The sequence below is a fragment of the Camelus ferus genome, chromosome 16, assembly GCF_009834535.1.
Source record: "Camelus ferus isolate YT-003-E chromosome 16, BCGSAC_Cfer_1.0, whole genome shotgun sequence".
NCBI classification, from domain to species: domain Eukaryota; kingdom Metazoa; phylum Chordata; class Mammalia; order Artiodactyla; family Camelidae; genus Camelus; species Camelus ferus.
In genome coordinates, this window is record NC_045711.1 from 44812080 (window position 1) to 44838940 (window position 26861).

The 26861-nt window shown below is 47.3% G+C and overlaps 1 protein-coding gene across 10 annotated transcripts in view; it reads right to left on the bottom strand.

Annotated features, from left to right (window-relative positions):
• Positions 1 to 26861, bottom strand: part of CCT6B (chaperonin containing TCP1 subunit 6B) — a 271495-nt gene that overhangs the window by 69673 nt on the left and 174961 nt on the right. For 9 of the 10 annotated variants that reach the window (XM_032457738.1, XM_032457736.1, XM_032457734.1 and 6 more), the window contains one exon: positions 22938 to 23033. The gene's annotated coding sequence lies outside the window, so the exon portion shown is untranslated. Of the gene's footprint in view, positions 1 to 20960; positions 22094 to 22937; positions 23034 to 26861 lie in introns of all 10 variants that reach the window. The other variant, XM_032457739.1, reaches the window with a different exon arrangement.

Sequence of the window (26861 nt, forward strand, 5' to 3'; positions counted from 1 at the left end):
TTCCACCCATTGCTAATGCTTTGTTGCTTCTTTGACTGACAAATTAGGGGTTTGAACAAAATGCGGGAGAGGGAGGGGGAAAGATGGCAGCTGCTCAACCTGCAATTAAGAGGGGGTGAGAGAAAAGAGAGGCCAGGAGGGTACGGAGCCATCCCACAAACATTCCTTCATCTTGTCCGGCTCTGACTTGCGTTTTGAGCGCTAGTATAAGCAACCCTCTGTTAACCACTGATGAGTTTTCCACTCGGAGCCTGCTCTCTGCATCATCCCACTGATTCAGGCCGAAAGTTCCTGTCCAGCTTTCAGACCAGCCGTCCCAGGACATCTGAGACTCAGGCTGGGCAGGTTTCACTTGTCCCCTTGGACAGATGGAAAACTGAGGTCTGGAGAGAGGTAGTGCTTTATCGCAGATCACAGTGGGACCGTGGGAGCTAGCGGGAGAGCTAGCCCTCGCAGCCCAGGTTTCTGACTCAGTCTGGGATTCTGCAGAAAGCTACGTTACGTGGTCATGGATGGTCTGCAGTGGGGAAGGGGCGTGGGCATCTCCTCCCCACTTCCCAGGTAGACTCTGAGTCACCAGTCACAGAGCCTCGCACATTCTGGAAGGTGTGTGTATTCATGTGCATGTATGCAATGGGTGCTCGCCTGAGACTTACCTGATACTGTGAAGTCCACCTCTTCCCAGTATTAACATAGAAAGAGGCCCTAAGCTACTCATTCAGTCAACAAACGTGTACTGAGTGCCCAGGACAGGCATGCGCTAGGGAAAGAATGGGAGGCCAGTCCAGACCCTGCCCCCAAAGCATTTCCAAACACCAACAGATCATCTCAATACCCTCTAAAAATGAGGTAAAGCAGGCAGGAAGGTACAAAGGACCCTGGAGGCCCCAGACGGAAGTACTGTTTTGTCTGTCCCGGCCTGTGGATGGGGATGCTCTCAGCTAGGAATGCACTCGGCTGGCCTGTGTTATTCCTAGCGAGCCGCCAAGACACTTCCACACCAGGGCCATTGTTGTGGCTGGACCAGCCCTTGTGGTTCTTATGATGATCCCAGGACACAAACTTCAGTAAAAACCATCAGAGAAGTTTGAGGAAGAAGATGTATGACTCATAGGCCCTGGAGGGTGCACAGTATGCTGAAGGGCCACACAGTGAGGTAGAGGGGAGAGACGGATTGCAGACCTGGGGCTCTGCCTTTATTCGAGTCCAAGTGTGGCATATCTAGGGTTTTGTTTTGTTTTGGCTCACTCTTTATTGGTAATTTAAAGCATAAGAGCAGGAATTAGGGTGCAGGAAGAGAGAAGCAGGGTCATTCAACCGGTCCATTATCTAGGTTAGCCAGGGCTTTCTGAAAGAGAGCCCTTCCTGGATGGGGCAGCTTAGTTCCTTATCTGGCAGCTTGGCTGGTAGCTGTGTTATAAACTGGCACTATGTTTGTTCAAGATGGAAATCTTGTAAAATGGTTGCCTCCACAATCAAACGTAATGTCAGGCACTTACACTGCCGGTACCTAAGCCAGCCTTGGTGGGATGAGGTCAAGGAACATTTCCAGGAGGAAAACGTATCCAAAATGAGACTTAGCCAAGGAAAGGGGATGGGAGGTAATTCCAGGCAAAGAGAACAGTGCCGAGGAAGAATAAGTGGGTCTCAAACTTGCAGGAGAAGGAGGCATTGGCTAGAGGGTCTGAAATGAAACTGAGGTTGGAAGAGGCCAGATCCCTCAAGGCCAGGCTAAGGAAGTTGTGCTTCCCCCCAGGAACCAAGTGGCTTTAAGCAGGGAGGTGAGGAACTGATGCTTCAGAAAGAGTGCCCTGGCTACCATGTGCAGAAGGGATGGAGGCTGGCAGGACCATGGTGGGAAGAACAGTGAGAGGCTGTTACCATGGTCCACAGCAGGGAAGGTACAGATTGTGGCCTGAATTAGGGAAGATGGCAGTGGAGAGTCAACACAGATTAAGGGATTTCCAATGACGTGCAGAGGTCAGGTGAGGAAGGACGCATCCAAATGCCACTCTGGTTCCTAACACGGGCAACTGTGGCTGAAACAGCAGGAGAAGATTCCTGAGAGGAAGTGGAGATCGAGGAGATAAATGTCCACGATTTTTTGAATGGATATCCTTAATGTGTAAAATTAGATAATGTTGAGTTTCCCAGGGCTCTCAAGCTGGACCACATGGATGGTAATAATGGGAAGGTGGTAATCAAAAAAGAAACTGTTTCCCTTGTGACAGTAAACCTGGTACCCCCAAGGCTTGGAATTGGACCTCCTGTTGGGGAGGATGGGTGGACCTGTGATTTCACACCCCTCTGCAACTCTGTTTCTTCCTTCCCTGGGGCCTCCAGCATGCTGGCCTGGCAGAGTACTGCTACCCTTTTAACCTTTTTTTACCCCTCTTTCCTTTTTAAAAAAAAATTTATTAACATAGAATAAAATTGGCTTTTGTTTGATTATAGTTCTTTGAATTTTAACACATGTATAGATTTGGGTGCCCACCACTACCGAGCATTTCATCGCCCCCAGAAACCCCTCATGCTGCCCCTTTGCAGTTAAATATTTTCCCCAGCCCTATCCCTTGGCAACCACTAATCTGTTCTCCAACACTATAGTTTTGCCCTTTCCAGAATGTCATATAAATGGAATCACACAATATGTGACCTTGTGAGATGGGCTTTTTTTCACTCAGCACAATGCCTTCAAGACTCATCTAAAGTGTTATGTATATCAACGGTTCTTACTGCTGAGAACTACCTCATTTTATGGATGTACCACATCCATTCACCCATCAAGGACAGTTGGGTTGTTTCCAGTTTGGGATGATTATGAATAGAACTGCTATGTTCACCTACAAGTTTTTGTGTGAATGTAAGTTTTCATTTCTCTAGGGTAAACACCTAGGCAAGGGATTGCTGAGCTGTAATGAGTATATGTTTAATAAGAAACTGCCAGGCTGTTTTCTGGAGCGCCTGTACCATTTGCATTCCCACCAGCCATGTGTAAGAGTTTCAGTTTCTCCCTGTCTTCACCGGGGCTTATTATTGTCAGCGTTTTTTACTTTAGTCATTCTAATAGGTGTGTGATAGTATCTCACTGCAGTTTTAGTTTGTTTTCCCCTAGTAGCTAATAATATTGAACATTTTTTCATGTGCTTGCTTGCCATCTATAAATTCTCCTTGATAAAATGACTTTTCCCCATTCTTCATTAAGTTGTTTTTGTTTAAGTATTTGCTCACTTTTATTAACACTTATTAAGTACAACTTAATAAATGTTTATGTGTATATATATATATATATGTATCATATATATATATATATATCATATATATATGATACAAGTCCTTCATCAGATACATGATTTGCAAATATTTTCTCCCAGTTTATATCTTGTCTCAGCAGTCTTTCACTTAGCAAGAGTTTTTAATGAAGTCTGAGTTACCAAATTTTTATTTTACAGATAATGCTTTTGGTATCATATCAAAGAATTCTTTGCCTAGGCCAAAATCACTGAAGTTTTCTCCTATGATTTCTTCTAAAGTTTTTATAGTTTTACGTTTAAATCTATGTTCTATTTGGATGGAATTTTTTTTTTTTTTTGAGGGGAGGTAATTAGTTTATTTATTTGTTTATTTACTTACTTACTTACTTAATTTATTTATTTAATGGAGATACTGAGGATTGAACCCAGGACCTCATACATGCTAGGCATGTACTCTACCACTGAACTATACCCTCCCTACTTGGATTGAATTTCGTATAAGCTTAGGGTAAGGTTCACTTTTGTATATATGGATGCCCAATTATTCCAATACCATTTATTGGAGGAAAAAAACTATCATTTCTCCACTGAATTGCCTTTGTGACAGATCAAATGATCACATTTGTACACGTCTGTTTCTGGAGTTTCTATGCAGTTCTATTAATCTATGTGTTGTTTTTTTTTCTTTGCATATGTGTCTTTCTTTTTGCAATTACCATACTCCCTTGATTAGTATATAAGATTTATAGTAAGTCTTTAATTGGGTACTGTCACTCCTCCAACTTTATTCTTCTTTTTCTAAATTGTTTTGACTATTCTACTTTCTTTGCTTTTTTCATATAAATTTTAGAATCAGCTCATCTATGTGCAAAAAATTCTGCTGGATTTTCATTGGAATTGCTTAAATCAATAGATATATTTGGAGAAAACTGGTTCCTTTATTATTTTGAATCTTCCAGCATACCCACATTATATGTCTTTCCATTTATGTAGGCCCTCTTTGACTTCCTTCATCAGCATTTTGTAGTTTTCAGCATACTAAACCTCTACACATTTTGTTAAATTTACACACAAGTATTTCATATTTTTGAAGCTATTATTATAAATGACAGTTTTTTAACATTTTTTATTTATAATCATTTTACAATGTTGTGTCAAATTCCAGTGTAGAGCACAATTTTTCAGTTGTACATGAACATATATATATTCATTGTCACATTTTGTTCTCTGTGAGCTACCATAAGATCTTGTATGTATTTCCCTGGGCTATACAGTATAATCTTATCTATTCTACAATTTTGAAATCCCAGTCTATCTCTTCCCACCCCCCACCCCCTTGGCAACCACAAGTTTGTATTCTATGTCTGTGAGGCTATTTTTGTTTTGTATTTATGCTTTGTTTGTTTGTTTGTTTAGATTCCACATATGAGCGATCTCATATGGTATTTTTCTTTCTCCTTCTGGCTTACTTCACTTAGAATGACATTCTCCAGGAGCATCCATGTTGCTGCATAAATGACACAGTTTTAAAATGTTGGTACCCAATTATTTGTTGCTTGTATATAGAAATATGATTGACTTTTCTGTCTTGATTTTGGATCCTGCCACCTTCCTAAACTGCAACTTGGTTGTAGGAGTTTCTGTTTTTGTAGATTGCTTAGAGTTTTCTACATAGACAAACATTTGGTCCTTGAGTAGGGACAGGTCTATTTATTACTTTTCAATCTGTATGCTTCTACTTATTTCTCTTCCCTGGTTGCATGGGCTGGAACTTCCAGTGGTGAGTGGACATCCTTGACTTGTTGCTGACCGTAAGGGGAAAACATTCTAGTTCCACCATCAAGTACGATGTTAGTTATAAGTTTTTTATAGATATGGTTTATCAGGTTGAGGAAGTTCCCCTATATTCCTAGTTTGTTGAGACTTTGTATCATACATCAATATTCAATTTTGTTAAACATTTTTTTTGCATTAGTTGAAATGATCATGTGATTTTTCTTCTTTAGACTTAATATGGCGCCTGATATTGATTAATTTACAAATATCTAATCAGCCTGGCATTCTTGTAATAAACTCCATTTAGTCATAGTGTATTATTCTTTTTATATATCACTGGAATTAATTTGCTAATATTTTGTCAGGGAATTGTGTGTCTATATTGATGAGAAAAATTGACCTATAGTTTTCTTTTTTTACACTTTGTATGTCTAGTTTTGGAGTCAGGATAAAACTGGTCTCACAAAATGAGTGGGGAAGTATTCCCTCCTTCTCTATTTTCCAGAAGAGATTGGGTAGAATTTGTGTTATTTCTTCTTTAAATGTTTGGAAGAATTTGACAGAGTAATCATCTTGACTGGAAGATGTAATTTTTGAAAGATTTTTTTATCTACAAATTCAATTTTTTTAAATAATTATAGGACTGTTTAGGTTATCTATTTTATCATGGATGAGTTTTGGTAATTTGTGGTTTTTGAGGAACTGGTCCATTTCCCCCAAGTTGTCAAATTTATGTGTGTGGAGTTGTTCATATTATTCCCTTCTTATCCTTTTGATATCTGTAGTGCTAGCTCTTCTTTTATTCCTGATATCAGTAATTTTGTCTTCTCCCTCTTTCTTTATTTGTCTTGCTCAAAGTTTATCAATTTTATCGATATTTTAAAGAACCAGCTTCTGGTTTCACTGATTTTCTCTATTGGTTTTCTGTTTTCATTATCACTGAATGGGGTTCAGATTGATTGATTTGTGCTTTATCTTCCTCCTTCTGTTTGCTTTCGGTTTATTGGCTCTTCCCTTTCTAGTTCCTCAAGATGGAACCTAACATTACTGATTTAAAACCTTTCTTCTTTCCTAATATGTGTTTAATGCTATAAATTTTCCTCTTACCACTGCTTTAACTGCATGCCACAAATTTTGATAGTCGTGTTTTTATTTTCATTCAGTTCAAAATATTTTCTAATTTCCCTTAAGGCTTCTTACTTGACTCATGGATTATTTAAAAGTATGTTTAATTCAAAGTATCTGGAGGTTTTCCTGTTATCTTTTCATTATTGCTATCTAATTTAATTCCATTATGTTCAGAGAACATATTTTGTATAATTCCTATTTAAAGTTGTTAAGATTTGTTTTATGACCCAGTATATCCTCTATCTTGATGAATATTTCATGTGCACTTGAAAAGAATGTACATTCTACTTTAGTTGGGTTGAATGTTCTGCAAATAACTGTTAGATCCAGTTGATTGATGGTGTTGCCCATTTCTATTGATTTTTTTTTTTTTGGTCTACTAGTTCTTTTAATAACTGAGAAAGGAGTGTTAATGTTTCCAATTATAATTATGGGTTTGTCTATTTCTCCTTTCAGTTCTGTCAGTTTTTGCTCCATTGTTAAGTGAATCCACAGTTAGATTTTTTTTGTCCTCCTTATGAATTAATCTTTTTATCATTATATAAAATCCCATTTTATCCCTAGTAATCTTCTTTGCTCTGAAGTCTACTTTGTTTGATATTAACAAAGCCACCCAGATTTCTTTTGATTAGAATTTGCATGATACATATTTTTCTATCCTTTTACTTTTAACCCATCTATATAAATATATTTGATGTGAGTATCTTGTAGACAGCACATATTTGGGCCAGGGTTTTTTTTTTTTAATCCATTCTGATGACCTCTACACTTAAATGGGTCCATTTAGATTATTTACATTTAATGTAATTATTGACATATTTGGATTTAGATCTACCATTTTGTCAGTTTCCTGTTTAACCTCTCTATTCTTTTTTTATTTGTTTCTCTATTTCCTCTTTTCCTGACTTATTTTGGGTTAAGTAAACTTTTTTTGCATTTCATTTAAATTTATCTATTGTACTTTTTACTATATCTCTTTTTATAGCTTTTGTTTTTTGGGTTTTTTTTGTTTTTTTTTTTAGTGGTTGCTCTAGGAATTAAATTATATATAATTAATTTATATATATATATATATATATATATATATATATATATATATATATATATATATATATATATATATATATATATATAAAACTTCTTCAAGGTCACACAGTAAGTGAGTGGCAGAGCCAGAATACCCCAGGCAGCCTGTGGCCAGAACCAGAAACATAACTACTCCCTCTGGTTCCAATCTGGCCTAGCAGAAAGCCCCTTGGGCTGGACCAAGCCAAGAACCCAGAGCCAGTTATAAAGCACCTTGACTCCAAGAGTTGAGAAGGTATCCCAAGTCACCCCATTAAAGCAGGACCCTGCAGGGCTTCAGCTACCAAATTTTCAGGTGCTTTAAAAGAAGAAATAGCTAAGGTGTAGTCCTAAGAATGATGCCCCAGGATACAGGGCAAATTCTGTCACCTGTTCCCTCATCAATAACTCATGGAGCAAGAGTGACTGACAGCCCATGGCCTTGACCTCCAGGTCAGGACTGTAAACAACATCCTAGGCTTGCTGATGAATGTGGCTCACCAGGAGCTCAGGCAGCAACCTCAGGATCAGAGGCAGGGACCCTAAACCCCAAACTTCCTACCACCCCAGGCCTGCCAGGCCTCCAGGCTTCTCAGCCTCCACCGCTACCCTGTTCCGTCCTCTTGAATCTTCCCAACCTCGCTCTCAGTCTCTCCAGCCCTGCTCCTGCCCTTCTGCTGGGTCTCCTTTTTGTTCATCTTTTGCAACTTCTCCCTTATTCTTCATTACCCTTTTCCCTCCTTCTCAATACTTCCTCCTCCTTCACTCTCCCTCATCTTTCTCTATTCCTTCCCTCTTGTCCATCCCAAATTTAGTCATTCATTCATTCATTCAACAATCACCAGGTCCCTCTTGTCCATCCCAGATTCAGCCATTCATTCATTCAATAATCACCTGGGATAAACATGGACAATTCCAAAAAAATGAGGACACTTCTTTGCCCTGGAGGGAGGAAAGCACAGTTCTAGTAAGAGAGACAGATGAAAATGCAATATGACAAGTTCCCTAAAACATCCAGGCCCCTAGGCTGATTTGAAGAAGCTTCTCTCCCCCTCCCCCATACCCTGAATCCAAGCAAACTTATTCCCAGTGTAAGAAGCTTCTCAGCCTCATCCAAGTGCAAAGGGATCTCTTCCTCTGGGAAAACACGTTGGATTTCAGCTCCTCCTTGCTCTCTTAGCTAGGAGTCTTTGTGCTGTGTACAACCAGCCCAGCAGCTCATGGCAGCCCTGCCCGGGGGTTCACACCTCAGCCAGCGAATAATGCTGCTTCTCTGGACCTTCCTGGACCTTTGAGCAGAACCAGAAGGCCCCACAGCTAGATGAGGGAAGCTCACACAGTGCTCACCAGGAGCTGCCTGACACCTCTATAATCCAGGCTGGCTGGGGCCTCTCTCTTGCTTCTTTGGCTGAACTCCCTCCCTCTCTTCCTCTCCCTCATTCTCTGAGGCTCAGGAAGACAGTGCATCTCTTGCCTGTCATTTTTCTGTGCAGTTGGAATCGACAGGTCCTCAGGCGGAGGGACTGGCCCCTCCTCTGACAGCAAATTAGTTCTAGATAAATGAGTATTGGTTTTGCTCTGTTTGGTTTTCATTTGTAGCTATCCTTTGATTTTTTCCCCCCTGCAAAATTGGTTAAGCAATGATAGCGTGGCCTGGATCCGCAGTTGCACTGATTGAGAGGCTCCTGGAAGCTGCATCTTTCAATGGGTTTTCTGTTTTGTTTTGCTTTCCACCTCACCCCCAACTCAACTGCCTCTCCTCGATTTGTGAGAGAAGCAGGAAGGGTGGGAAGGAACATATGCAGAGCATTATTTAGTGCCAGGCACTGTGCAGGTGATCTATGCCAGTTGTCTCATTCTAGCTTCAAAAAATAAAACAAAACAAGCCAATGTGGTGGGCATTATTCTTCCTGTTCTTCCAACGAAGAAAATGGAGTTGAGAAAGATTCAGAAACATGTTCAAGATTGCACAGCCAGAGATCAGCAGAGCCAGCTAGGGAACCCACTGCTTCCCTGCCAGATGCGTGTGTTTTATTCCTGGCCAGTTCACCATGTGACCCTCAGCAAGCGGTCCTCTCTGGACTTCAGGCTACCCTTCTGTGAAGTGAAGAGAGCCTGGAAGGGAGCGTGGTAGGATAGGGGAACTGGGAGAGGTGGAGAGCAACCAGGAGGGGCAGTGGAGTGGGCTGGCTCACAGGTCTGCTTGCTGGCCAGGCAGTTTTCCAGGGCCAGTCAGCCTTAGTCACGGAAGCAGCAAACAGGAGCTCTGACTCGCTTGCTCCCTCTCCCTCCTCCATGGCGTCATACAGTTGCTGGGCATTGCAGACCTCAAGAACTCAGGGCTAGAAGGTTCTTGTGGACTTTGTGATACCTGGGGCTTAGGATTTAGCATGACTTTAACTCCTGGGGTGGGTATGGTTGGGGGGATCCTCTGTGGATTGGTCAAGCACTCCGAGATGTCCCCAAGGCTTAAGACCGGCTTAACCACACCAAATTGGGGAAGGAAAGGGAAGAGGCTTCTGGGGGAGCAGCAACAAGGTGAAGGGGAAGGGCCCATGTTGAAGAGTCAGAAGAATTGGGTGTAAGCCCCTCCCATTACCACACCTCTTAGCCGTGTGACCTTAGACAAGTCATTTCACCCCTCAAGAGTCAAAAAAAAAAAAAAAACTTGACATTTGAGATCTTATCATCTTCCAGGCACTGATCTAAACACTTTCCGAATATTAACTCATTTAATCCTCAAGACAGCTCCAAGGAAAGCATTAGCCTTACTTCACAGCCATCAAAATTGAAAAGAGTTGTGAAGATCAAACAAGGTACTATTGCTACATTACAAAGTACCGCCAAATGGCTGGAAACAGCCATATTTTCTTGTTTCTCTTGATTCTGCAGGTGGGTGGGTGCTTCCTCTGAGGTGTGGCCAAGTCTCTGCCATGTGGCGACATTGAGCTGGAGGGTGGGCTGTGTTGGGAGGCAAAGCAATAAAGCAGTTTTTACAGTGTGCATGGTGGCAGGGGAGGAGGGGGAATTCTCTGTGTGTGTGTGTGTGTGTGTGTGTGTGTGTGTGTGTGTGTGTGTGTATGGGGAAGTCATCACTGCAGAACTCGGCTCTGCTAAAGCCCATCAGGGAGGAGCAGCCTCCGGAACCCTAGCTGCCCCCAGAGAGATGCTGACAACCTCCATGGTCCCCTGGGAGGCCTCCTGGCCCTGGCCCTGGCCCTGGCCTTGGCCTGACCACCATCCATCCATCCATCTCGCAATCCGCAAATATATGCGGGTGGATCACAGGCCAGAAAAGGCTCTAGGTGCTGGGACCAGAGGCAGAGAGAGAGAGAGAGCATTCCTGCCTCTGTGGGGCCTACATGTGAGCTAGTGTCCTCCACTCTTTTCCTAAACCTTTTATCCTCTAAACATGCTGACTCGGGCTGGAATACCCATCTCCCCACCTGAACGGACACCCCTACCCACACCTCTGTCTCTCTCCCAGCCATCCCGTCCAGCAGCAGGTGAGGGCCCTATTGGCTCTCAGGGCCAGTCCTGACGACTGTTTCTCACGGGAGTCATCATTATCTGCCCTCTCCTGAGTCTACCAGACGCAGTAAGCTCCTTCAGGCTGGGACTGGAAATTACCCATCAGTGTGTCCCCAGCCCCTAGCACTGTGCCTGACAAATGTAGGTATAGTAGGTGCTCAGCATACACCGAATGAAGTAATAATAATAGTTGAATTAAAAATATCCAAGCAAGGCTGCCTCCTCTCTCCCACCCATTATACAGGCTTCCAGGTTCCCAGGTGGGGGTCCTAAGGAGAGAACCCCCTATTGAGGCAACACAGGCTGGGCCGGGCCAGCTCTGAGGGGGCCAGGATCCAACTGTGAGGCTGACTTCTAGAGACGGCCAGCCAGCAGAGCTCGCAAATGGCCCAGTTACATTTATAGCCATGTTCTTATTAAGCACCAGGAGAGGAGAGATGAATCATACCCCCTCCTCCTGCCCACAGCCTGGGGAGGTGGAGGCCACCAGCCATCCTGGCTTTAAATCTCGAGAAATTTAAAAGTCACAAGTGCTCAAGGCCAGCCCTGCATCACCAGGGACAGCAGAGAGGAATGCAGCTTCTCAGGCAGAGCCCCAATCTGTGCTCTGTCAGGGCTCAGGCTGAGGATAAGGGAGGGAGAGGGGTGAGAAGGAGGAGATGTATCTCCCCAAGAAGTCCTGGGAACAGGGTCTTCCATTCAGAGATGTACTAAATGCTGTGTGACCTTCAGAAGGTCAGACGCCCTCTCTGGGCCTTTGGGTGACACATCTCCCCTTGGCGAACAGAATGTCAGTGTTTGAGGAAGCACTCTCAAAAGATGTTTTGCCTTCCCTCTGTCCTCCTATTTTACAGAAAGGGAAAGTAGAATCCAGAGGGGATTCTGGCTGCCAGACTCCCAGTAACCACTGCCCTGAAGATTAGAAGTACAATGAGTTTGTAGCCTGGACATGGCCTTGAAGGTGAGGCCAGAGACAGCATTTACAACCACATCCTCATGGCATTCTCATCCCAATCCTAATCTAGGATCCAAGATGCCCGTTATCTTCCTGGAACAGAAGAGGGCCCCTTAGCAAATGTTCTGCACCCTCCGTTCCGGGCTCACTTCCCTGGAGAGCATGGGTGAGGGGTGAGGACGGCTGCACCCATTTCACAGTGGGGACTAGCTAGGGCACAGACCACCCACCAGGACTGGAAGCTGCCAGGACAACTCACACCGGAGGCCTCTTTAGCTTTCTTTTTGTATGTTTAATTGATTTTAGTGAGATTTATTAGGGTTTTTAAATCCTTTTTTATTGTGAAACAGAACACAAATACCAAAAAGTGAATAATCCGTAACTGTAGAGCTTAATGAGTTACATAAAGTGAACACCCAGGAAACCACCTTCCAGGCTCCAGGAAACAGGACGTTGCCAGAAGCCCCCAATCCCCGATTCAGCTCCTCCCTTCGCACTCAGGGAAACCACGTCCTGACCTTTATAGTTCTTTTTTCTCTCCTGTGTTGAGCCCACTTGCCTGGGAATTCAAGAGAAGGAAGAACACTGAACCGGAAGGCAAGAGGCATGGGTCCAGGTCCCTCCCTCTGCAGGCGTCAGAGTCCTCATGTGAAAGTAGAGGACTGAAGCTGTCCCATCAGAACAGTTGAGAAGCCTAACCCCGCAGGACCAGGTTCCACTGGGGCCAATGTGTGTGTGCAGGGATGAGGGGCAGGGGTCAGGAGGTGCCTGGACACACCCTGGTGGGGAACTGTTTTCTTCATCCCCACTCCAGGTAGGCAGTGGTGCTGGGTGCTGCGACTTTGGGAAGCCCCTTTCTGCCTGCCCTGGAGATGGAGATTTGGGGTTTCCTGCCTGGAGATCTATGGGGAACCCTCGAGTTTTCTAGGCTCCCCACATCCCCCACAGGAGCCTTTGCTCCGTTCTGAGAAAAAAGTAACAACCCAGAAGCCAAGCAGAGTGTCTTCCTTCCCGCTGTCATGAGCTCTGATGTGACTTCAGGTCCCCTGCCCACACAGACCCAGAGTCCTTGCAGCCTGAGGGTTGGGCAATGAGCTCCAGTGGAGGGGAGGGAGAAAGAAGGGGGCAAGTGTGAAGGTGGGGCCAGCATCCCCTGAGCTCCTGCTGTGTGACAAGTGCTGCACTTGGCATTCACGGAAGGTTTGAATCAGCCTCTCACACATTAGGGAGCAATATTAACACCTCCATTTTCCAAAGGAAGACACTGAAGCATGGAGTTTCAGCAATTTGCCCAAAGCCACACTGCGAGGAAGTAGCAGAGGCACACTTAGAACCAGCCTGACTCCACAGTCCTTATTCTCACCCTATGCCCAGTCTTGGCATGGAATCAAGGCAAAGCCAACCTCTTGCTGATGTGCTGATGAATGAAGGGGGTGGATAAGCTATCAAAGAAAGGTGAAATGATTTGAAAGGGAAGATGAGATCTGGGTAGGGGCAAGGTCTCAGAGAATAGGCTGCAGTTTCCAGCTGGGAGAACTCAGTGGCCAGTGGAGTCAAAGTTCAAGATAGGAAGGAGCAGGTTTGCGGGGGAGACGTGGGGGAGGGGTGCTTGGCTTTGAAGACATTAATATCTTATTTTTCACTTATTTATTCTTTGCAAAGAGCAGGCTATGGAGGGTGAACCTTATAAATGGCAGTGGATGGATAGATGGATGGATGGATGGTCACTGGGAAAGGGAGGGGTGAACACTTTTATGTCTAAGATCTTCTGGGTCACCACTATATTCCAGGCGAGGATGGAAAGATACAAACACATTTGGAGTAAACATCCTAGGAGCAAGTCACATCACTTATGTGACACATGATCCCATCCACAGTATTCCGGGATCTCCTCCCTCCCCCCTACTCCCTCCCCTCTTCCTGCTCTCTCACTCTTGACCCTCACTTCCTCCTCTACCTCTCTTCCCCATTGCCCTCCAGACCCCAGAACGGAAAATGCTTCTCTGAGCCCAGAAACAATGGCTGTGAGCTCCAAACTCGTTTGCTCATACAGCAACTGCAGCCTGGCAAAGCTGGGGCCCTGGCTGAGGCCACTCACAAGGTGCCTGGCCACTCAGCTCCTACGACTCATCGCTGATCACATGCTGGCACTGGCGGAGAGGTGCCCAGCAGGGCGCTGCATTCCCCATCTCTGGAGAACACTGGAACAAGCCAGCCTCTCAGCCCCGCTGGGCTCCTGCTTCCCAGCCTAGGTTAAGGCCAGGGCTTCTCAGCAGTAAACCTTGATTGCTCAGTTGCCTTTCCTGCTGAATGATTTTAGTTGAATAATTTTGCATGATCTCAGCACAGTGTGAGAGAGCTCCAAGCTGAGGATGAGGGGCTTACGGGGTGGGGGAAGGGTTGAATTAGAATGTAAAGACTAGACAAACTGGCCTCTGCTGGGGACTAGGATTTCCTGCACCAGTGGTTGCTGGTCACCACTAATTATAGCAGCCCCTCTCTCTGTGCATTGCTCCGAGTGGCCCCCAAAAAGAAGGGGTCCATGGGTGGCTTCCAGCTTTATGTGGTCATGGGTGGGTCCCGTGTTGATCAGTGTACCAGGCACTGCACTGGCATTACCTCACTGCATCTCCACCTTCTACCCCCAAACATGCATGCACATTCTGGAAGCTGGCATTGTCATCCCTAGTATGCAATGAGGAAACAGAGGTGCAGAATTGCCTGAGACCTTTACCCAGGAAGGACTGATGGAGCCTAGGTCAAGACCAAGATTGACAGACCTCAAAGGAGGGAGTTCTCATGATTCCAAGAGAAGGCACTGGATCTGGGTCAGGGGAGGGGTGGAGGGTGGAGGTGGGAGACTCCAAACCAGAAGACCTCTCTAGGAGAGGCGCAAAGTCCAATGGAGGAATCCAAGGAGTTCAAGGAGAAGGAGCTGGGAAAGCAGGGCCGTTAGAAGATCTGGAAGAAACTTAGAATCACGAGCTAGAGTTGCCAGGACCCTGAGAAGGCTCTGAATCATCCTCTTCATTTTATAGGTGAATTTCACAATAATCCCAGAGAATTCAAGTGGCTTAGCCAAGGTTACACAGCAGGGGGGCCTGAGACCAGAGCCAAGTGCTCCTGACCCCCATGACCCCACACTGTGCTGGATCTCCCCCTTCCCCTAAGGCCAGGCCAGCTCTGGTTCTGACAAGGCCAAGTCGGGCTGGGGCTAGAGGAAGAGGAGTGGGGGAGTCCCGGGCCAGGCCCAGGCAGGGAGGGCACCTCTTCTGCTGTCCCACCCCCACTCATTACTATTCCTGGCATCACCCCCTCGCTTCCCTTACCGTGGAAACCCAGTGATGCTGAGAGCTGGAATTTGGATGTTTTCCCAGCATTGGGGCTGTTAATTAAAACTAATAAATCTGCCACTTGGAGTTGGGTTGAAGAGGAGAAAGGGTGAGGTAGGAGGGGGAGAAGGGGACTCAGGCGTAGGCTCCCCATACACACCCCTACGAGGGTCTTTCCCTTTTGGTCCTGCCTCCTGAATTATCTTCTCTGTTGGCTACTTACTCATGCCACACTTCAGTCCCCCAGCTGCCAGCCACAGCCTCTTTCTAGGCATGCTCTGCTTTGTTCTAAGGAGGGAAGAAAGACGTTCCTAAGATGAGGACTGGCCGACCACCCCCTGCCACTCCATGGGACTGAGCAAAGAGCATGTGACCTCGCTGGGCAGACCTAGGTTGGAACCCCAGCATTCTAGCCATGTGCTCTCTGGGAGTCACTTCTCCTCTCCAAGCTTCCCCTCCCTCATGTCTAAAATGCAGATTATATTTCCTACTTTGAACGATTATTGCAAAGATGACATGAGAAAGTGTATGCAAAATAACCTGTTACAAACTAAGTGATCTCTCTTTCTTGGCCTCCGTGGTCTCCTATCCTGATCTCCACTTCCTTCTTTCCCATCAATCCTGACTCCCAGGCTGTCTCACCAACACAATAAGTCATATATATTAGTAAGAATAGAAATATTGCCACCTTGTATCTCTAAAGCAGACTTTAATCTACAGAAGTCTCTGGTTAGACAAGGGGGAGCTGTCGGCAATGATAGTGTTTTATTCATCTTAATTTTTTCAGCGCTTACGCCAGTGCTAGACACACAGGAAGTGCTCAATTAACGAGTCTTGGATGGATGAAGTGCTTTCGGGTCTAGAAGGGACATCCATTCCACTTGTCTGCCCAGTACTCTATCCTCTTCATCTAATAATGGCTTCACCTTTGCTTAGGGAACTTCACCGCCCCCACCACCACGCTGAGTGTTCCTTCCCCTTCCTGCTACACAGATGGTCACGTGACCAGGTGGGGCCAATCAGAGCCTTCCTCATGATTTTCCTCCCTGGGACTGGAGGAGGAGCCCTCTTTCCTGTTCACTCATAAGGCCAAGGGTGGTTACAATTGCCCATGGGCATAGCACCAACCCTTCTCACTGGCAAAGAAGTCATGTGTACAAAGAGACAGACATGGGAGATGAAAAGAGGGTGCCCAGGTCCACTGGTTCTGGCCTTCCTTTGACTGGGTTATCTAAGTAAATGAAATTCCCCATTTTGTCATTAAACAATCAAGCTGGGATTCTGCCATTCATAGGCATTTACTCACAAACCATCTATTATCTCACCTAATCTTCTCACTAACATCGCAAGCCAAGCCAGGAGGGACTATCACTCCCATTTTACAGGTGAGAAAGTCAAGTCTTGAGAAAGTGAATTTATTTCCAACACAGCTGGTAACGGTGGAACTAGATGTGATAACAAAGAGTAGCATTTATCCAGAGTGGCAGGTGCTGTGATTAGGGATTCACATGTGTAATTTCACACAGTCAATAACCCAGGTGACATCACTGCCATCAATATCTGCCCTCATACAGGTGGAGAAACTGTGTTTGGAGTAGTTAAGTAAATTACTCAAGGTCACCAAGCTAGTCAGTGGAGTTGGCCTAGGTCTGTCTGCCCAGAGCCAGTACCATCAGCCACCCCACTGAACTGCTTCCAAGACCAGGACCCTTTCCAGCCTCTGAGGCTGCCTTTCTGGGAGAGGAGGTCTCTGGGCAGGGGGAGACGAAGAACACTCAGAGACAATGAAGGACCTGCTGCATGCACAGCTTTGTGTGAGGGTATAGGGAGGCAGAGGTGGCCAAGCCATGCAGCTTATCTCAAGGAACATTAAGACATGTCCATAAATTCCAGGCTACAAAATGTGAGGGTCCTAATGGAAGCTCCTGTGAAGTGCTCTGGGGCCCAGAGGAGGGAGAGATGACTCCAGCTGGAGGAGGGGCAGGATCTAGGAAAGAGTCATGGGGCAAGCAGCACTTAAACACGACCTTTAATACAGGTAAGATGTGTACCTGTGGACATGCTGTGGCCATCGCATGGTGGGCACCACTAGCAGAGGGAGATGCAGAAATAAACACCCGATGATAGCGAGTCCAGCGGTGTGGCTGGGTAGGAAGAAATAGACCTATTTCCACAGTGGGCACAAACAGTGAAAAACAAAGGCCAGAACAAGAAGAGCATTAGAGGCAACAAGTCGAGGACCTTGAGCGCTGGGATTAAAGTTTGGGCTTCGAGGGGGAGGGTATAGCTCAGTGGTAGAGCACGTGCTTAGCATGCATGAAGTTCTGGGTTCAATCCTCAGTACCTCCATTTAAACAAAATAATAGTAAATAAATAAACCTAATTACCTCCCCCCCAAAAAAACAAAACTTTAAAAAAAAGTTCGGGCTTCATTCAGCCAACAATGGGGAGCCACTGGGACCTTTTGAGCAGGACAGTGACACACAGCTGGGCTGGAACATTAATGTGGAGGACAGATTAGGAGGGAGGGGCCAGTCAGGAGGAGGCCATCGGGAAAGGCAGTGAGGCCTGAAGTAGGCCAGAGGAGGGCAGGGGAAGGGGACGGCATGAGCCCAGTGACATGGTGGAGGCAGAATGGTCAGGGATGAGCATGTGTGGGAGAAAGAGCTCAGGCGTGGGAAGCAGGCCGGGCTTGAACCTGGACTGCCTGCCTGCCTCCAGGAGCTGCCATGCAGGTGCGGGTCACCGGGACCTTGAACAGACAGCAAGTGCACTCGATTGACGGATACCGTTCCCTGCAGCCAGATCTCGGCCTGACATCTAGTAGATGTTTGATGAATGCCGAAGGGATGATGGGAGGATGGATGGACAAATGAACGAATAAATGAATGAGTAAAAGAAGCAGGTGAGGGAGGGAGGCAAAGCAGCTTTCAGTGCTCCCAGAGGAGTGCTTGCTTCCTGACCCTTTTCCCACCTCCCCCAGCTCTGTCCGAAGCCTGAACACAGCCCTGGGCCGAGACAGGGTTTCCACAGCTACAGAGTATTAGGAGGAGGAGGGAGCGATGAGGGAGGGAGGAATAGGGAGGGGAGAGCAGGAAAGGTTTAAACATGATGAACTGCTTGCCTTGCACCACCAGCATCCCTCCTCCTGAAAAACAGAAGTACTTAGACGCAAATGCTACTTAAAACCCAGTTAGCACTGCTGTGATTTAAGGCTCCACTGTATTTGGTTCCCCACCAGCCCTGCCAGTTAGGGGGAGGGATGGCGGCCACTCTCAGCCTAACCAGGGACCACGGGGACCCCAGTGCTTTCTCAGGGTGGGCCTGGCCCAGGGGCTGATGGTGCCTGAACCCTGTGGGGCCTGGGAGCTGGGATGTGTTGCCTTGGGCCGCCCTCTTGTTGGGACCACCCCTTCCCTTTCAGACATATCACTGTTCCTGCTGGAACAGTGCCAGGAGAGACAGACAGAAGTCACACTGAGTCCAGACTAGGGTTCTGAGTGGCCTGCTGTGTGGTCCTGGGCAAGTCACTGCCTCTTTGGGCTCCCAGTTTCCTCCTTTGAAAATAAAGTGGGGCAGGAAGGTGGGGGTGGTGACAAGTTGGATGAAATGCTCCCTGAGGTCACTTCCAGTCTCATTGCACTATTTCAGTTTTCCCGAGAGCTGGCCTGCAGCACAGCGGAACACAGGAAACAGATTATTGGATGGGATATGGTACAACAGCCAGCTCTCCACAAGCTTTGCTACTGGAGACCCGGAATTCCAAGAGAATGTGAATGCCCCCATCTCCCTGCCCTCCATCCCACTCATCCTGTACTCAGTTCCCCAAAGACACCAAGAAAATGGAGCACTGGGGAGATAGCAGATAGAGGTCATTGACTTATTCTGAGCCTCAGTTTCCTCATTTATAAAATGGGGCAGGAGGACTGCAGCAAGGTAGTAGCTTGGGTCCCTTCCAGCTCTGCTAGCCTAGGGTCTGGCCTTCAGATAAAGCTTATTTTTTCCACAAGGTTATCTGTTTCTTAGGGGATAGGAGTTGGGAGAGGGTGGGGGCAGTGCTAACTCAATTTTTCCTGGGGTAGAACAGCCTCCAGAGGGAGAAGGGATGGGAGATGGGTGACATGTGGCTGAGGACAGGAGAATAAAGGGGGCGCTTTAACATCACTGTGCTAGATTCTGGATCAGCCTGGGGAAAGAATGCTACTTTCTCCAGGAAGCTCCCAGGATTACATGGTGGTAATACATGGTGAATGAATGCATGGTAGTCATCCCCATCTCCTCTCCATCTCCAGGCTATTCCCATCTGGGTGCCCCCCCCCAACACTCACACACTGACGCCCCCACCCTACAAGCCCAAGTCTCCCACTGACTGAGCACCTGTCCCCACCACGCTGACCTCTGACCCCCGCCGACCCCTGACCCCCGCCCAAGGCCCACTAGAGACACTGAGCAGCCAGGGCTTCTATCCTACTTTCTAATTTCTTCTGCTTTGACTTCACAGGGTTTCTGATAGCCTGTGGACTTCCAGGCTCTGGTGAAGGGCAGCTCTTTACAAGGGAAAAATAATTAAAGAGAATGCTGGGAAATAAATACAGAGCCTGCCTCATTCTCTGCCCAATGTTCTGACCAGGCTCCGGGAAGCATCCTGTGAGCACAGGGCCCCTCAGAGGCTGCTCCATTGTGTGAGGTTTCCAGTGTGTTCAAACAATGAGACCGCCAAATTCGGCTTACAGAAAGTAGGGTATATATTACAACTTAACATTTAACAATTTAATGCTTTAACACAAAAATTACAATGTAATATAATTGCTCTATTAACAAGATAATTACAGGCTTATTTTTAATTAATTCATAATATGTTGCAGATGGTGTGGTCTGTGCGATTCCTTTTGAGCCTGTCAGGGTAGCTCTGAGACAGGAGAAATAAACTCACATGACAAAAATGTCAGGAGTTGAATGTGAGAATGGGGGACCCAGTTTGAAAGCTTCTCCTGCCTCTTTCTGCCCCTCGCTTCCTTCCCCTGTGACAAGCTCTGCTCCCAAACATGTCAGTCCCCTGAGATACCCTGAGATCTAGACCAGGGGAGGAGGTCAGCCCCTTCTCTGGCTGAAGCCCTTAAGCAGGAAGGAAACAGACCCCACCCAGGCCATGAGGTACAGTGTGAGAGAAAGTAAAGGCCACCCCCCCCACCCCCACAAAGGGCTGAAGGACATTGGTATTCTTCGAGTAAACCCAGTTTCGGGTAGAGTGAGAAGAGAAAAGGAATGTGGCTCCCAGCTGCCACAGCTCTCTGAGGACCCCCTCCCACAACTCACCCTAAATCAGCCTAACCAGGCTGTACCCAGGGAGGCCTCTGCCCATCCCCCACACTCCCAGCTCCCCTGTTACAGGACAGAACAGCTACCTGGGCCTCCAGGACCAGTCCCACCATAGGTCTCATCCCCTTCCCTTCCCCACCCACCCACCATGCCCCTGCCAATGCAGTCTGTCCCCAGCTGGTACCAGGCCTCCCGCATCACCCAGCTTGGCCCCAGGGCTTATCCCAATATCGTCCTGCACATCCCCTAGGTGAACCCTATCTCCCACCCCTTCCCAGACTCCCAGACCCCTCCTCCAAGCCCTCTGGACCCCCCATAGGTCGTTAGCAAATATATCCAATCCTCCGACTTTCTCCAAAGGTTCCCTTCATCTTCTTGCTTAAAAGCCGGGTCTCCTCTGAGAAAACAGGTTCTCCTACAGCCCTTTCGAGTGGCATCTATTTTCTTTCACACTCCTTGCTGCCAAGTTTCACTTCCCAACAATTTCCCTGGCTTCTTCCTTCAACTTCTCTGAAGGGCATGGCATCAGATACCTACCCCTGCATCCGTGGTCATTGCAATCACGTGCAGACCTCACTCGCTGATGAGCTGAGCACCTACCTCTCCATCTTCTCCGCCAAACTCCTGTCATTAGTCAGCATCCAGCATCCACGAAGGGGGTCCAGTCAATCTACTGGGCTCTCAGTTCTTTTTGATTTTCTTTCACCAATGAGCTCTTCCTCCGTCTCACCATATGCTCATACTCTAACCCTATATCACCACATCTGCACCTCCCCTGGAATGTCCATTGTAAACATCTCTGAAAACACTGTGACCATCACCTCTCTCCTTCCGTCTCACCCCCACTCTGGTACCCGCATCCTAGCAGCACTGACCTCATTAAGACCCCTTCCACTTTCTCAAATCCATCACCCTAGACGCTGACTCCCTTAACCGGCCTGGATGCCACGGGTCAGCACTCCAGCCATCCCGCCACAAGTGCCCCCAACACCCTAGTCCTCCTCTGCTTTTCTCACATTACCTGGCAACCCTGACTCTGGTTAAACCCAGCTATCCACCCACCTTGTGCCAGCACTGAACAACTGAAAACCACTAAGGAAAATCAGGCAATCATGATGACCGGACCTACTTCATACTGATGGGCTTCAAAACTGCCTGGCAATCCTACTACAGGTCCCTGGAAAGTTCACTTGTCCACTACCTGAGACAGCCATTTCCCACCTTCTCTCCTCGGCTCTATAGCACATGTCTCACTCCTCTCCTCTCACCTGGTGATCTTGTTTCATACTTCACAGAAAAAAAAAAAAAGGATCAGAAAAAAAAGCTGCCTTGTTTTCCCCCTACCAATTCCCCTTTACTTACCTGCATCTTAACCCATGTATTCTGTCTCCTCTCCCATAATAACACAAGGAGGGCCTCCATCTACCTCCAACCCCCTTCCAGTGAACTGTCTGCACCACCCCCTTACCAACTCTAGGACTCTGCCCCATCACTGTCCCCTTTCTCTCTTGCACGATTGTCATTCTTGGCTCTGCTGGAACATTCCAGCACCACACAAACATGCCTTAATATTGTGCATCTTAAAAATGCTTCCAGGGACCCTGCATCCCCTCCCTGCTGTTGCCCCATTTCTTTCACTTGCCTTCGTGGAAAAGCTCCAAAGAATTGTATGTATCCACTCTCCACCTCCTCACCCTCATTCCTTCGCTACCTTCAATCAGGTTCCTCACCACCTGTCCACAGAAACATCTGCAGTCAAGGTCACCAGTTACCCACACCTAATAAAAGTCCATAGTCTCATCTCTGTCCTTGCCTTGTTCCCTCTCTCAGGAATCTTCATTGCATTGACCACGCCCTCCTTTTGAAATGATTGCTTCCCTTGCATTCTTGACAACACCTCACCTAGCTTTCTTCCTCCTTCAGAACCACTCCTCTTCCATCTTCTTTCCAGGCTTCTTCTCTGTCTGGGCCCTAAATTTTGGGGGTGCCCCAGCCCACCATGCTGTGTTTGAAGCCTCTCTCTTTGGGGGTCTCTTCTGCTCACACTGCACATACCATCTGTGTGCTGACCACCTTCACTTTGTATCTCCAGCTCTGACCATTCCTTTGACCTGCAGGCTCATTTATCCATCTGCCTATTCAACATATTCCGTTGAATATCTGAGGCATCTCAAACCCAATCAGTCCAAGAAGAACCTTTGATTCCCCTACAAATCCATTCCTCCTTTTCCCTATGAGCCTTTTGTATCTCAGGAAGTAGCACCACCAGCCACCAGTGGCTCAGATACCCAGAGTTATCCTTCTTTCCATCACACTGGACAGTGAGTTGTATTGGGTCCACCCCGTAAATAAACACATCCAGAAAATGACCGTTTGTTACCATCTCCACTGCTGCAGCCCTACACTAGCTTCTCACCTGCACTATTATATCTGCCCCCACTGGTCTTCTCACTGCCACCCTTGCTCCTTCACACAGCAGCCAGAGCAAAGTTTCTTGAGCATAATTCAGATCACACTCTGCCCATGTTTAAAGGCTCCAACCACTTTCTGTTCCAACCAGAATAAATAAACCAATACCTGACCATGATGCTGCAGATCTGGTTCCCCCGGAAAGACTCTGAGGTAGAAAGCAGCGTGCAAGATGTTTGCTGGGGAGTGCTCTCAGGAACATGCCTGTGGGGAAAAGAAGGAAGCAGGATTGGAGGAGGGAAACTGGGCCATGGTGCATTTGTCACAGAGGCCCCAGTTGATCCCATGGAAGCGCTGGAGTAGGATGGTGCTTCCGAGTCATCCCAGGCAGGAGGTCAAGACTTGCACCCCTGCATCGACCTGTCATGGTTGTGGGCTGTCTTCCCTTAGGCATGGGGCATTTCCCTAGTTGAACTGTCTAGCTCTCCTTAGCTGACCACAATTCCTAGCGAAGGACTCAGCTGAGAGCTCTCAGCTGCCCACCCTCCCAGCCACAGAGGAGTGCAGCCCCTACAGCAACCACGGCCTCCGAGACCCTGCATGCTCTGCCCCCTAGTCCCCAACGCATTCCCCACCATCTCCCCCATGTTTACTATGCTCCAGCCATGCTGACCGTCATTCGGCCCCTAAAACATGCCAAGGTCTCAGTTTCCCCATCTGTAAAATGGGGGAAATAATCACACCTACCTTATGGGGTGGTTGACAGGGTTAACTGAGTCAATATATGTAAGAGCAGTCAGTGCCTGGCATGTGGAGGTATCACGCAATCAGAAGTGTTGATGATGATGACAATGGCAATGACAATGGTGATAATGGAGGAAACTCTCTTCCCTCTTCCCTGCTAAACATCGTAAAATGCACAGGGCAGCTTCCCCTCAACAAAGAAATATCTAGCCCAAAATGTCAGTAGTACCAAGGCTGAGAAATCCTGGCTTACATATTGATTTTCTGTCTCCTCCACAATGAAAAGGTTTGTCTTATTCTCTCTTACAGCCCCAATACTGACACCTTGCAAATGCTCAGTAAATAGATGTCAACTGGCAGTTCTTATATGTCCAATAGGTAGTTGGTGGTCCAAAATGTTTGCTAAGTGAGTATGTGATAAGCTCGGTGACTTAAGAGCGTAGGATCTTGGTGAGTCATTTAACCTCTCCAAGCTTCAATTTGCAATTTGCTTATTTGTGAAACAGCATATATATTCATTCATGCAACCGACATGTGCCGAGAGTTCACTGAGTTCCTGCTCATCTATCCTTCAGAACTGTTTTGGGGAGCTCTGTGGATTCATCCCCTGGGACCAGCTGATGTCAGCTCCCCTGTGAAGTCTTCCCTGATCGTTCTTGTCCTCCAAGTCCCCTCGCCCGCTACTGAAAGTCTCCTTTCCTTCAGGGTCCCAGAGCCCTGTGTTCACAGTGCTGTCGGCTTGAAAGTCTCCTGTAGTTCTCAGCCCTATCAGGTTCCCTGCTTTTTAACAAATAATTCTCAATGGCTCCTTTACAATCCTAAAATGAAATTCATGGACAGTATAACCTACCTAGACACATCATCTGAAAATAAATCAACATAATGCCTTAACTGGAATATAAAAGCAAAATAAAGATCATCTCTAATAAAATACGTATTTCAATATGTAAATGCTCGGGTTCGACTGCATGAGAAGACATAACGAGGAAGTCGTTCCCACGCCAGATCAGCACGAGAACCACGAGAACCACAGCGTCTCACGCAGCCTGATCCTCGGGGGTTGTGCCTGAGACTCAAATACCACAAAGAGCGCTGCCATTGGAAATGCAATCTTCCAAAAATGATGAATAACTCTGGGCAATGTTTCCAACAGAACAAAGTACAATCTTCCTTCAATTTACACGGTAGTTGTATTCCTGGAAAATTCAGTGTATATTAAATCCGTGACACAAATGCTTTATGTTTATATAAAAAAACAGGGTGAGGTCTCAGGCTCAAGTAATTATAAACAGGTTTCCACCTACTTAAATGTCAACCAGGACATGTGAAAGTCACGCAGGATGTGGGCTGATTCTTTATTATGCAGGACTGTCCCGTGTGGTTTGCAAGACTTTGGGAATCACTGGCCCTTCCCACTAAATGCCTGCACCATCCCCTAATTGTGACCATCAAAAATGTCCGCACTTGGGAAAGACTCTCCCTAAGGGACAGCACTGTCCCCGTGAAGAATTTCTGTTCTCATTTGTCTCTTTCTCTGGACTATGAGCCACCAGAAAGCAGATGAACTTGTCCTGTCCATCAGTGTGTTCCCAGAACATAGAAGGAGCTGGGTACATGATAGGGGCTCGAGTATCTGGGGTCACACCCCACCCATGTCCCCTTGGCCAACACCTCCAGATGGACATGACAACAGCTTCCTAAGCCACAGCCCATGAGCATTCTCTTTCCCCAGGGGGTGCCAGCCCATGTGGGAGTAGGCTCAAAGTACCAGGGAGTTAACAGCCCAGGACGACTGATCACAGAGTCGGGTAACTTCCCCCACATTTCTCCCTGCTCTGTGGAACCAATCTGAGGGACCCTGGACACAGTGTCTTCGAGGGTCCGCATGAGACTGAGTCCCAGCTGCCCACAAAGATAACCCTGCATTAACCACCCCGCCTGGCTCCCCGTGCCTGGCTCACTTCCCCACTCCTCAGAGCCTCCAGGATCACCTCCCAAATACCCTACTTGAACCCAGACTCCATTTCAGGTACATCACAAACTGTCCCCAAATGGCTGGAAACAGCAACATTTTCTTCTTTCTCCTGATTCTGCGGGTGGGCAGGTGCTTCCTCTGAGGTGTGGCCAAGTCTCAGTCATGTGGCTACATTCAGCTGGAGGGTCAGCTGAGCTGGGAGGTCGAAGCTGGTCTCAACCAAGTATGGGGCAGACAATGCTGGCTCTTGGCCAGGGAGACTTCACTCTCCCCCCTCATGGCTTCTCCTGCAGCAGTTGGACTGGCTTCCCTGTATGAAACCTCAGGACAGCACCCCAAGATGGCAAAGGAGAAAACTGCAAGACTCTTGAGGCCTAGGCCCCAGATTGCAAAACACCCTTTCCACTGCATTCTGTAGGTCAAGGCCACACAGGCCACCCAGGAGTTGGTGAAACAGACTAGTCTATGGATGGGAGTTGTGATGAAGGAGGGGTTTGTGACCATTAAACAATATTCCACTTGGGGTCTGCATCTTTCGGGGGAGGGGGCCCACACTGACTGTAGAAGATGGAAGCTGCTTGAGAAGCACGTTGGAAACCAAGCCAAAGCATGCCTGGGCCGCTGGTGCTGACTCGGGCGTGTAGCCCCTGAACACACAGGCTGGGAGGCCGGCGAGACCTTCTTAGCATCTCTCGTTCCACTGCCAGACTTGTATTTTTCCACAAGACTGCAGAGTTCACCAAAGACACAATTACTGAAAGCAGAACATAAACAGTGTGTGCCACACGCCCGTGGGGTCTGTAATTCAGACATGTGTCCGGGGGTAATTAAAACCTCCTCTGGAAACAGAAAGTCTTGAAGTAGTGCCACAGTGGTGTGCCCTCTGCCTGCCTAACCCAGGGTGGCCAGGGACTCCTCCAGGCAGAGAAGTTGCTGAGGGTGGAGAGGCAATCCTCAGGGAACTCTCTCCAGGAGGCCTTGGCCAGAGAAAACGGACAGCCAGCTGCAGTGGCAGGAGGGAGTTCAGTGTCACAGAAAACTTCTCTTACCACCAGGGCCATTTTAGACCCCAGCATGAGGTTGCCTCCGTTGCCCATGGATGGGAGAGGAGAGACAGAGGGAAGCCTGGCTGGGACCAAGGCAGGATAGGAATACAACGGGCCTTCTAGCCATGCTCTGAATAAAGGACAGGAGGGGACCATGGATCCTGAAGACCCGCTCTGTGAAAGGCATGGTGCCCCATGACCAGTCTCACTCAGTCTGTCCCCACTTTATAGATCTGAAAGCTGAGTCTCAGAGATGTGAGATGCTATGCCCAAGAGCACAATGTTGCTACGTGGAAGAGCAGAGACCAAGGTCTTTTGATTCCAAAG